Raw genomic sequence first — 14,102 nt, 5'->3', positions numbered from 1 at the left:
CGTGTAAAAGGAGGAATAAGGGTGATATATTGAGGAGGAATAAGGTGAAATGCTATTGTACAGTAGGATCGGGTTGCACGCCGCAACAGAAGGAATAAGGGTGGATTGATATGGAGTAATAAGGGTGAATATTTATATTGATATTGATATATGGTATGATCGAGAAGCACGCCGCATCAGTTTAAGTATTTATATGTCTTTCTTCTACTGTGTAAGTTATTCTTTAGCTTTGCTTTTCCCTTAATGATTGGTTATAGCTAGATACTGATAAGGCATTTGAGTTCTATATTCATTCCTTGCAAGTTACTGCTTTTATTTTGTCCTGTCCTTCTTTCTGCTTTTATTATACATTGTATGCAGGTTATATTGTAATTGCCCCATCGTAGCCTCGTCACTACCTCGTCGAGGTTAGGCTCAGCACATACCAGTACATGAGATCGGTTGTACTGATATTGCACTCTGCACTTTTTGTGCAGAATTCAGAGAAGGTAGTGGCTGATTGAGAGGTTGGCTTCAGATTACATAGTTTGAAGACCCAAGGTAGTCCTGCTGGCGTCCGCAGGCCCTGCCGTCCCATTCCACATCTTTGTATTACTGTTTTCTTTATTTTCAAAACGATTGTAATTTCATTCTGACTGATGTTTGTAGAAAATTATAGTGTGTTTGTGAATTGTGACACTGGATTCCAGGTAGTAATAACAACGGTTTTGGTAATAGTATATAAACAAAGAGGCTATTGACTTACTTCCGCAATTATTTCTACTTATTTTAGTTTGTTTACTCTTAATCATTGAAACATAAAGGAAGTTGGTTAATAATACTCTAACGTTGGATTGCCTAGCAAGTGTCATGTTAGGCGCATCACGGTCCCGATGGTAGAAATTCCGGATCGTGACAATCTATCTTGAATTTGCAGCTCCAAATTTGAATTCTCCACTTAAGGAGCAAGTGACACATGCCCTAGAGCAAAGTTTGCCCAAGGGCATTCCTAGAGTCGAGACCCGATTCTTCATCTCATTAACATATGAGAATGACGAATCAAAGAGTGATGTGTTACTTCAATTTGCCAAATTGAATTTCAATTTTCTCCAAATGTTGCACAAATAAGAACTTGCCGAAGTATCAAGGTGCGACATATAAAAATGATGAGCCCTCTTTGACTGTTCATTTCTCAAGTACTGATGTTAATTTGTTATACTGCAGGTGATGGAAAGTTTTATATTTCGTTGCAACACTTCCATATGCTAGAGATCAAGTAGTTGAATGCTACTTTTGGGCATTAGGAGTTTATTTTGAGTTTCAATACTCTCGAGCTCGCGTCATGATGGTTAAGACCATATCAATGATTTCGATTGTAGATGACACCTTTGATGCTTATGGTACAGTTAAGGAACTTGAGGCATACACAGATGCCATATAAAGGTATAAGCTTCATCAATTCACTTATTGAGATATTTCTTGGCAGTGAATCTCATCGTGAAAAGAGTAAGATGAACTTCTACTGATTATAGTTGTGCTCTTTCAAAATGCATAAATTCACCTTAATTTTTTCATCCTGCAGATGGGATATCAACGAAATTGATCGGCTTCTTGATTACATGAAACTCAGTTATAAAGCTATTCTAGATATGTATAATGATTATAAAAAGGAATTATCTAGTGCTGGAAGATCTCATATTGTATGGCATGCAATAGAAAGAGTATGTTTGAGCAATTTAACTATAGAAATACATTTTTTCTTTAAATTAATCCATTTGCCACTCTGTTTTACCTTATGTACATTTTTTAGTGATCACAAACTTGATACAGTTAAATTATAATTTTCTAACACTTGAATAAATCTATGTTTGGTATTCACAGATGAAGAAAGTAGTAAGAAATTATAATGTCGAGTCAACATGATTTATTGAAGGATATATGCCACCTGTTTCTTAATACCTAAGCAATGCAATGGAAACTACTACATATTACTACCTTGCGACAATATCATATTTGGGTATGAAGTCTGCTACGGAGCAGGATTTTGAGTGGTTGTCAAAGAACCCTAAAATTCTTGAAGCTAGTGTGATTATATGCCGAGTTATTGATGACACAACATCATACGAGGTACGAGTTATATGTCATGATATTATATCATTATATGATATGTGGACAAACTATAAGTGTTGCGATATTAATTGAGGCAATATAAAAGCTAAACCCTAATATGCCTGCCTTTCAGGTTGAGAAAAGTACAAGACAAATTGCAACTCAATCTTGTTCGTATTGTTGAGGTTATATATATAAACAATCTAGATGGATATACTCATCCGGATAAAGTCTTAAAACCTCACATTATTGGCTTACTTGTGGACTCCATCAAAATTTGAGCTGCCAATTGTTGCTCATCATAAGGAAACTTCATTCTTCTTTGTTGAGAAAATAGTTATGTACTGTATGTTTTATTTTAATTCTATTGTATAATTAAGTTATTTAGGAAGCTGTTTTGCGGTTGTGCAGTGCACCTCCTAACTAGGATCTCCTTAATTAAGATTCCTGTAAGAAATCATCTTCAAGCGTACGTTATGAATCCACTTTCATTGTTGAGAAATCTTGTTATATGACATTAAGCTAACTAACATGAAAAACACAATACGACTGAGATAATAAGAAAAGAGAATAGCTACTGAACCTTTACAAGTTTACCAAGACCTGGTAGTACGAATCACAAATTTCTAAGATTTGAAATTTCAAAACTGATACAAATAGATACATATTCTGTTTGAAGGTTACATAAACAGATTAGCAATAATCTAAACTACCAAGGACAAGTGGTAGCTATATCCAAACACACGAACATCTTCTGAACCAGCACCCGACATCACCAGTAGCTCTGCTCCAAAATCTGCACGGGATGTGCAAAAGTACAGTATCAGTACAACCGACCCCATGTACTGGTAAGTATCTTGTCTAACCTCGCCGAAGTAGTGATAAGGCTTTTAGTTAAAAGATTATTATTGATATAACCAGTACATTAAATTAATAGTAAAAGCAGTTCGAAACATAACAGATAAACGTATCATAAACAACCCGGCGAGACAATTAATAATTTCTAAAAGGAACCACAGGAGAATCTTTACGGTATTTACTGGTATGAGATGTATGCCCAAAATGTCATAATGTCAAATCACATGGCACGGTAACACCCATCATGCTTTTATCTCCTCCTCACCATGTATCAATAAATTTATGTAACAATTCAATTAGCACGGCAACACCCTTCGTGCGTTCAACTCATCTTTCCAAATGAATGTATAACAGAACCAACCATATAACAGGAACACAATAATAGGAATTACAAAGTAGGAATATGCAAGTAACAACAGAGGACAAGGATACACATGTAGGTCACAGTAAAGGACTAAGCAGAAAAGACGTGAGTAATATCAACAATCGCAAGACAAAGAATATCAACTTCAATTAACTAGCATATTGGAGGAGTAAGTACAAATATAAAAATTAATAAGGAAACACATGACTTTTACAAGTTAACAAGTAAGGGCATGATTGGCTAGTATGGTGGAAGGCTTATACTAAAGTGCAACCGAATAGGTGTGTGCATTCGATTTATCGATTCGATTTTGACCCTTATCGATAATTATTTATCGATTATCGATTTGTACATATGCTTATCGTTATCGTTTCAATAAGATTTCAATTTTTTCGATTTTGATTTATCGATTTTTGGGGTTTATCGATTCGGTTATCGATTACACCAATAAGAAAATTTGTGGGATTCCACGGAAAGTATATCGCAATAAACACGCCTAACTAATATGGACAAAAAGAGGCTAAATAAGATGAACACCGTTTATAACATAAAAATTGTGTCAATAAGCACATGCAACAAAACTAAAGTAAGGGATCAAATGTATGCCACCAACAGTCCAACGGCATAAAAAAATAAAACAAAATACAACATCACGGCTAATTCTGTTTTCCATTAATTTGAACTTCATTCCCTTGAGCTTTAAATATGATCATTCCTTAAATGTGGTAGATAAAGGAAAGGGTATTATAGAATAAGGGTAAAATTTTTTTTTCTTTTTAGTATATCTTATCGGTTTATCAGTAAACCGATAACCGAAAAGGACAAAATCAAAATCGATAAATTGATAAACCGATAACAAATAATCGATTCGATTTATCGATAAACCGATTCGAATCCACACCCCTACAACAGATTAGATACAAGATGAGTATAATTATAAGAGTAGGAAATGGGCATGGTATTTACAAGTTAAGCAAGTGACAGACATCGACAGTGCAATAACAATTGAGATAAAGGTCAAGTACAGGAGAATAACAACAAGTCACAAAAAATATGTTAATACAACAATAACAACTTAAGTTAAGGGCGTGAACGTATACACGAGAAACAAATATCACATCATAATGCATATCCCTTGTCCTCACCTGCACGGAAACACCCTTCGTGCCATGATCTCACGATAATATAAAAGCATAACAATATAAATGAAATGGCACGACATCACCCTTCGTGCTTTTACTCTCAAATGATATGGAATGGCATCACCCTTCGTGCCTTTACTCTCAATAATATGGCATGACATCACCCTTCGTGCTTTTACTCTCAATAATATGGTACGACATCACCCTTCGTGCTTTAACTCCCAATAATGTGGTACGACATCACCCTTCGTGGTTTACACTCTCCCTCATATGATAATGTATAAATAATGGAACATCATCATCCTTCGTGCTTTACACTCTTCCTTACCAAGCATATATATAATAGTAACAAACAAGGCAGGAAGCATAACTGACATCAAGGCGAGTGTTTTAACGGACAATCCAGACAATTCCCAATCACAACTTTTCAAATCAACAATCGTTTGACAACCCTCAAGAACCGTATTGTTCAATATTTCCACGAATCTCATAAATGATACACAATACAAGTATAGAGTCTAGAATTTCAAGAATATCAATTGTAGTAATGTAATAATAATTTCGCATAGAGATGGCCGAATTAGACATAACAATGCATTCTTACAATTTCCATCAAGTTTGATCAAGTTATAACAAACTAAGTCTTGATATCTATCATTTAATATTATGTCCTTAGTATCTAAGAGTCAAGTAAGGTATTAAGAAGAATGTCACAAAATTCTACAAACGCAAATATAACATAATCCACCCCCGAGCATGATTAACCCTAGCACATACATATACGCCTGTCACCTCATATATTTATCACCCCCGCATGTAGCAAACAATGACAAATAGGCGGAAAATTTCCCTCAATAAAGCTAGGCAAAACACTTACATCGATTCGGCTAACTCAACACTCAACTTAGCCTTTTCCTCTACAAATTTGCCTCTGCTCGACTCAATCTAGCCAATGACGACTTGAATGCGCCACACAATGCAAGAGAAAATAATTTCAATTAATTAAGCTATGATTTTCATTCAATTTCTAAAAATTCAACAAAAGTCAAACTCCGGGCTCGCCCGGTCAAAACCCAGGTCCAATGGTAGGTCTTGACTACCCATAGCCTAACTAGTCCAAATCTGTATTTGGTTTTCAAATCCGAGTCATATTCGACTCACAAATCCTAAATTTTCATTTTTCAAAACTTTGACAAAATCCCCAAATTTTTCCATAGATTTCTCATGAATTTGATGGTAAATCTTGTATAAAATCATAAATTATAGTTGGAAATTGATTGAATATACTTACCCAATATTTTGGTATGATATTCCCTCTCAAAATCGCCTCACTTCGAAGCTAGGGTTCAAAAATATGAAAAATGAAACAAAAACTCGGAATTCTCAGCACTTAACAGGTTGCAGATCTCGCATTTGTGACAGGGGGTTCGCAAATACGACCCTCACAAATGCGAACACTATATCGCAAATGCGAACTGGAAGGCCTACTGCTTAGGTCGCAATTGTGACCCATACTACGCAACTGCGATGGAAGGAGTTTCGCAAATTCGGCAGAGTCCTTCGCAAATGCGAACTCTGCCCAGCAGCCTAGACTTCGCAATTGCGACGGCCGCTTTACAATTGCGGCTGTTGCATTTCCGAGCAATACATCGCAAATGCAATGATACCAGTACCAACAATCCAAACTATGAAAAATCATTCCGAAACCAATCCAAAACTTACTCCAGCCCTCGGGGCTCCAAACCAAATATGCACACATGTCATAAAACATAACACGAACTCACTCATGCACTCAATTCTTCAAAATAAATTCTAAAACCACGAATCAAACGCCAAAACGCATGAAAATCCAACTAAACTTCAAGAATTTCTACATTCGTAACCGAGCCTCCGAACCATATCAAATCAACTTTGAATGACGCCAAATTTTGCAGAGAAGTTTCATATGACAGGAAAAACCTACTCGAAGCTTCAAATCACACATGACAACCTCGAAATGATGAATTGTCGCGCCCCTTTTTTCCTTCCGCGGAATTGGGTTCATGACATTTGGTTGGGACAACTCTTTCCTTTTTGGGAAAGGGGTTTTACAATTTTGAAGAGTCACCACCTAATGATTTTAAGGTGCATTAGGACACCTATATGGTTCATTCATAACTACGTTTGGTAACCAGAGATAGGGTAAGGGCTTGAAATTATCCTAAGGGGAAGGTGTTAGGCACCCCTCAGGATCCATTAGTGTGGTTCCCGACCATAGAGTTTTTGTGAATTTATGCAATTAGCAAATAAACGAGTATGTCTCAAATAGTGCTCAAATAGTAGAGGATTTAAGTATAAATGCACAAGTGTTTGAAAACAATTAGTGAAAGGTGAAATTTTGAAAAGAATTACAATCTAAAGCATGCTTATGAATGTAAACGGGTGTCGTAGGTTTGTTTGTAATATGAATCACATCAATGCAGTACCCAGTATGACACTCCTCAAAGAGGGGCTACACGTGGTATTAACGTACCGATCATCAAATCCATATCTACCCTTTCCCGCCCCGTGAAGGTAATTAAAGCGAGGGTTGGTCCAACCCCTATTGCATGCTGTTACCCGTCCCTTCCTATCAGTCCCGGAGGAATTTAGGACTTCTATCCTATGAGGGAGGTTCTAGGCAGACCCTCAGGTTTAAAGGCAAAATGTTAGGCAACAAACAAGAACACATAGGACTGCATTTAAAAGGAGTATGGAAGACAAACGAAAGGCTCCAATATACCTCCACATACAGTGCATATGAACAGTATGACTCATACACAGACAAGGTCTGAATTGAGAATTGTAAAGCATGGTATCTAAGTGATAACAACAGAACCAGATTTATTGCATGATTCAGAAAAGAAGTTAGGCTTGCCTACTAATTTTAGCATGCTGGCAATTAAACAAGGACAGTTCTGTTTTTATTTAAGCAATCACCTAAGGCTTGCCTAGGCGTAAAGTAATATGCAGCAGTTATTCAGAATTATTAAAATAGTTTGGAGATGGTTTTTACCTAAGAGCATGTTGTTCTAATTGATACGAATGCAGAGATTATTACCAATTTTATTCAAAAAACATCACGATGTGAGATTATTTTTATTACCTTTTCATAAATTAGTAATTAACTAGGCATCTTAAACAAAAATGAAAACAGGATCCTAGGACATGATATCTAATGTGCATATGCGAATGACAGGATTGTCAAAAAACAGAACCCCTAAGGCATGATATCTAAATGCGCACAAGAGTTGCAAAATTATTGAAATATGACTTCTGAAAGTACAAGAGTAACAACTTTTATGCCAATGTTGTTATTGTCCTAGGAGCAGGATTTCTAAGTGATAGACATAAAACATGAATTAGTGATGGATGAGATGCTGAAGAAGGAAACATGGGTCCTGATAGCATGATTTCTAATGCATGTATGAACCCTAAGCATGATTTCTATTGCGCAATTAGGAATATAAACCTAACAACATGTTTACTACCCATTAACAACTATAGCCTGCATATTTACCACATCCCTTTTCACTAGCCAACCCCAATACTTGTTTACAACAAGTTATTACAGACCAACCTTGAAATGAATTACATAAGTAGCAATGAAAATAAGAAGTTACTCTATAGGAAGCCTGATTAGGACTTCCTCTCTGAGTTATGTAATCAATCACCTCAAGTGCCAAGGTTGTTTCATAGCTTTTCCTCATATCTAGGTGTGTCAGAGTTCCCTAAGGACCTCAAGGGATCCCGGGCAGTGCTCACACCCAAATTGCATAACCAAGATAGAGTAAGTGCAATATGGAAAGGCCAACTTTTATGTGTCCAAGTTGAAAGGGATCTCAAGGGTCCCAAGACAAGGCTCATACAAAAGGGGCAGAACCTAGTGGTCTAAGAATATATGTGCGAGTGCTTGACATAGATTTAAAAGAGTTGAGTTGGAAAACAGTTTTGAAATAGCATGTTTGAAATAAATATGAAAAACAGCATAACAGTTTTGAAAAAGGAGAAAGGAATATGATCAACAATAACTTGGAACAAGACAACACACATAGAGCAAGTTCGAAGTATAGTACAATTTCAACAGTCACAAGCAGGAGAGTAAGGGGTTGGGGACATAGAGGGCCCAAATTAGAAACACATAAAACATGGATGAGAAGAGAAGCATTTAGACCAGCAAGCACAAAAAAAAGTAGCAACTGATTGGCCTACAAACTACTACTTCAAAGAGTTAACAGGGGAATCATGCTTGAAATTAGAATAGTAACAAGACAAAGGGACAGGGTATGGGAGTAGTCATGCAGGAGTTTATTACACATAATTAGCCATGTCTTAGTGTTAATCAAGTACATTATGAGGCATACTAGTTGAGGGACATAAACAAGAACTCAAGTAGACATGCTGATTACATTTGAACAAGAGAGGGCAGAACTTAAGCATGTTGAATAAAGCAGTAAATAAGAAGTGCAATTAAACAACATGAGCCATTAGGTTAGTGCAGAAAGAGACAGACATTGGCTGCAGAAAGAGACATGCATTGGCAAAAAATGGAGCACATAGAGTTGAGTTTCAGAATTGAACTAGGAACATACCAGTTAAGGAAGCAAAGTGCAAAAAAGTAAAGCAAGTAGAGTTCCACAGTCTAGCCTTGGCTTTCAGCCTGCAAGACAAGCAGTAGCACAAGTAGTAGAGATAGAAAAGAGAGTTTGAGTGTGTATGCGTGTGTTCTGAACTAATTGTTCGTGTCTTATGCTAAAGAGAAGGTAGAGTATTTATAGTTTGAGAACAGGCAGGAAAATAATGTAATAAGTACTAACTTAGCATAATTATAGAAATAATACAAATCAGAATCAATTAAGGACCCGGAATCCCTTCAATTAGGGAGTCATAGTTCAAACGGGTACAAGTTGTATCAAGCAGGGAAAAGAACTGATTTTACCATAATAGGAGTAGTAAAAGCATAAAGCATGTAATAAGGACTAAGTACGGAATATTTTCAAGTAAGGAAAGTATATTAACAACATACTGGGCATCTAAATGAGGTAAAGCACAATTTCAATTTTGAAAGTTAGTTCAAAGAATAACGGATGAGATAGAAAATCACAGGGAATCAGCACTAACTAAGGAAAGTGTCACAAAAATAAGGAAGCAATTTCGAAAAATCAGTACATAATTATAAGGAAAATACACGAAATCACAGATGTAGGTTTAAGGAGATTACGTAAATTATGTGAACAATCAATAAAACAAATAGTCAGACCTATTAAACGATAAATGACACGTGTATGGACAAAATCAAAGAAACCTTAATAAGAAATTAGAGAAGGAAGCACAAGAGCATATAAAACACACATGAAGCCCAAAATGTTCATGATAGTCATGCAAACACATCGCAAATAGACTCGTTTGAATCGAACCCAGAAGTATTAGGGTTTCTTGACAAAAATGAATCGAGCAAAAAGGAAAGACTCAGGTGATGTTTAAATATGTTAAAAATCAAAGTAATTGCTAAAATAAAAAAGAAATCATTTTTGCAAAAAGGGTTTTGCAACCCTAGTATGGAAAATGAAGAAATCGTTTGAAATCGGAGAAATTTCTTGAGGAAAGTAGGTGAAAACCTTAAGAAAAACCATAGATCCATCACAGATCTAAAAAGATCGGAGGATTTATAGCTAGGTTTTTCAGAAAATAGCAGAGACGAAGAAAAAATCAGTTAAAAACTCATGGATACACCTAGATCTAAAGAAAAGTGAAAAATATCAAGAGTTAGTGTTTAAGAGAACCCAAAGAAGATGAGAGGACTTTAAAATATTACCGGTTTTGGCTGGAAAAGTCATGGATCTGAATCAAACAACCATGGATGGCCGAAAAATGGCATAAAAGACCATGGATAGAAGTTGAACAAGATCTGGACTAGATCTCTTCGAGATCTTTCCATGAAATCACCAAAACAAGCAACCAGGAAACGTATGAGATAAGTATACGTCTCAAACAGCCATGGGAATCCATAGATTGAGTGATGATCGAAGGGATTAAGGCTGGTTTGGATGGCGGTGGCTAGGGTTAGGTTTAGGTATCATAGAGAATTGGAGAGGAAAGGGGATTCCAGGGCGGCGGTTTGGTATGAATGAATTAGGTTAGGGGGGTCGTTTATGTTAAAAATGGAAGGGAATAATGGGGACCGTTGATTTGGGAGATCTACGATCGAGATTAAATGGGTAGGTGGGGTTCCGAGTTTTGGGTATAGGTTAAAAGAGTGTGGTCGGGTTTTAATTTGAAATTGGGCTGGGAATTGGGGTCCTAATTTGGGCTACAATTGAAAGCAAATTTGGCTATATTTTAAATAGCTATTTTTCCCTATTTGATTTATAAAAAATAGTAAATAGTTTTCTCAAAAATAATTTAAAGTGCTAAAATGATTTATAACATATAATTAGAAATTTAAAAATAAAGGATCCAATTTTATGAATATAAAACATAATTAAATCTTAAAAGGGCTAATATTACAATTATGTGCAATTTAGCTTTAAAAATATCAAGTGTAATTATAAAAATATGTAAAAATTAATTTAGCCATATTTTGGCATAAATATAGAAATACAATAGATGAATTATCAAAATAATAATTTTGGAAATAATTATTGGGGATTTTATGAATAAAAAAAGAGAAAATAAATCAATATAAACCTTTAAAATTATGGAAAAATAATAAAACCTTTGGACATGCTTATATATGCATATATATGCTATTTTGAAGGTATTTTGCATATTTAAAATGTATAAAAAAAATTGGGTATCAACAGCTGCCCCTCTTTACCCGGGAAGGATGAAAGAGTTTTCAGGTAAAGAAATGATGGCCAATTTTGACCGAGTGAAAGGGTTTGGGAGGATTTAGGCCACACCCTGCTTCTGAGTTGCCTACATATCCCTGGTTTTACAGGAATCAGGCCGTATCAAGATCCATCGGCGGAGTATACCGATGAAGACCTTTCAAGAACGGACGCAATATCTAGGGCTGGATGAGTGAAAGGTTTACGGGAATTGTTAGGTTTGATATGGCTGAAGGAACTGGAGCGGGGATCACTCCTGCTGGGGTAGCCTTTACTCGCCGTCTTACCTGCAAATAATCAATACAAGCATATATTGTGCGTAAATTTAAACATGATGCAAATTCCCGTCAGACCATGAATGTTGTCTTTGGATGGTTAGGAATGGCGTCCTCAGACCATGATGTCCTAAGCCATGAAGCGTATGATAAAAGATTCGCAGGCCATGAAATTATGTTCTCGGTCTATGGGGATGGTGCCTCCGAATCATGATGCCTTTGAATAATGATATGCAAAAGATCGAAAGATATCTTCAGGCCATGACATAATGTTCTTGGGCTATGAAGATGGTGCCTTCGAACGATGACGCCTTTGGATGAGTTGGCGATATTTCAACCCATGAAGGATGCAGTAGTATGGTGCGGACAAGACAGAGCTTAGTCTTGCAAATTGAAGGGCAGAGCTTGTCCCATAAGAGAAACGAAATAAATAGTGCTTGGGATAATGCTTAGTTTCGAAGAAAATAGGAGGTCGAGCTTAACCTCGGAAGGTAGAATGATAGCCTTATGCAAAGATGCGAATGCAGATAGAGGTAGAGCTTAATCGCGGAAGGCAAAATGGTAGCCTTATGCAAGTTGGAAGGCAGAACGACAGCCTTATGCAATGCAAATGCAGATGGAGACAGCGTTTAGTCTCGGAAGGCAGAATGGTAGCCTTATGCAAGTTGGAAGGAAGAATGGTAGCCTTATGCAATGCGATGCAGATGGAGACAGCGTTTAGTTTCGGAAGGCAGAAGAGAGCCTTATGCAAATTGGAAGGCAGAATAGTAGCCTTATGCAAATGCATATGGAGACAACGTTTAGTCTCGGAAGGCAGAAGGGTAGCCTTATGCAAATTAGAAGGCAGAATAGTAGTCTTATGCAATGCAGATCCAGATGGAGGTAGAGCTTTACCTTGAAAGGCATAATGGTAGCCTTATGCAAGTTGGAAGACATAATGGTAGCCTTATGCAAATTGGAAGGCAGAATAGTAACCTTACGCAAATTGGAAGGCAAAATAGTAGCCTTATGCAAGTTGGAAGGTAGAATGGTGGCCTTATGCAGATTGGAAGGCATAATGGTAGCCTTATGCAATGCAGATGCAGATGGAGACAACGTTTAGTCTCGGAAGGCAAAAGGGTAGCCTTATGCAAAAATAAGATAACAAATGACAGTAGAGTTTTCTTAGCTGCTAGCAGATTGCAACATTGTGATTATTGGGAGCATTCTAACATACGAGACATCAATGGTGCGTGCTGATAGCACATGTTGGCAAGTGCAATGGTTCGGAGAGTCGTATTCTTGAACAATGTTTGTTCCATAGGCGTACAATATGTTTAATGATTTCACAATCCTAGTGCCTGCATCCAAAGAAAAATTGTGAGTTTTGCAAGGGGGAAGGTTAGTTCATATCCCCGCTGGCTTTGCTTGACTTGTTCGGCTCTGATCTGGTGATACCGTCTGTATCATTGGGGTAGGGTTGCTAAACAAAGCAGTTTCAATAATAATCATGCATGATTTTGTAAAAGTATGACACAAATGTATAATAAAAAATAGGCTTTAGATGAACCGACGATTGTGACGTAGTTCAGGACATTGCAACCTCTCTTGCTACAGACTTTTGAGGGTCCTCCTAAAAAATATGCCCCAGTTTGATGGGTTGACATTTCTGACTGTTGCTCATGCGACGATCGGCTAAAATTACTTCAGAATTTTGAGGGTCCTCCTCAAAATTCTGCCCTAGTTTCCAATTGCGGGGGAAATGAAAACTTTTATTGAATTGTGACAAAATCCATAGGACTACCTACGTATCCCCTCTTAAATGGGAATCAGGTCAGGTGTAGTTCAATTTACATCATATAGGGAAAGTATAAATATTACACATAGTCACTCTTGACTGCATCTGAATTAATCATCTTTGGTCAAACTTCCCCGTCCATTTCTGCAAGTATGAGGGCTCTCCTGTCAAAACTTAGTGAATCATGTATGGACCTTGCTAGTTGGGAGAGAACTTCCCTTTGGCTTCATCTCGATGCAGAAAAATTTTCTTTAACACCAGCTGCCCTGGTGTGAACTATCTTAGCTCGACTCTTTTGTTGAAGGCTCTGGACATTCTGTTCTGATAGAGTTGACCATGGCAGACTGCATTCATTCTCTTTCCGTTTATAAGGACTAGTTGCTTATAACAAATTTTTACCCACTCTGCGTCGTTGAGCTCAGCTTCTTGTATGATCCTTAGGGAATGAATTTCTACCTCAGTGAGAATGACAGCCTCTGTACCGTAAATCAGCATATAGGGGGTTGCCCAGGTTGATGTGCGAACTGTGGTGCGATACCCTAATAGAGCAAATGATAACTTCTCGTGCCACTATTTGTGATTCTTTATCATTTTTCTCAATATCTTCTTGATATTCTTGTTGGTGGCTTCTGCAGCTCTATTCATTTGAGGTCTGTAGGCTATGGAATTCTTGTGTTTGATCTTGAAAGTTTTGCACATAGCTTTCATCAATTCGCTATTGAGGTTGGAGCCATTATCAGTAATGATTGA

At 36.9% G+C, this 14,102-nt stretch overlaps 1 pseudogene; it reads left to right on the top strand.

The window, feature by feature from the left end:
- Window positions 1-1,207: 1,207 nt before the first annotated feature.
- On the top strand, window positions 1,208-2,369 carry LOC107827666 (putative 5-epi-aristolochene synthase 4; annotated as a pseudogene).
- The last annotated feature ends 11,733 nt before the right edge of the window (window positions 2,370-14,102 follow it).

This window comes from Nicotiana tabacum, chromosome 11, assembly GCF_000715075.1.
Source record: "Nicotiana tabacum cultivar K326 chromosome 11, ASM71507v2, whole genome shotgun sequence".
NCBI classification, from domain to species: domain Eukaryota; kingdom Viridiplantae; phylum Streptophyta; class Magnoliopsida; order Solanales; family Solanaceae; genus Nicotiana; species Nicotiana tabacum.
Note: the sequence above shows the minus strand (reverse complement) of the source record. Positions and strands in the feature narration are given on the sequence as shown.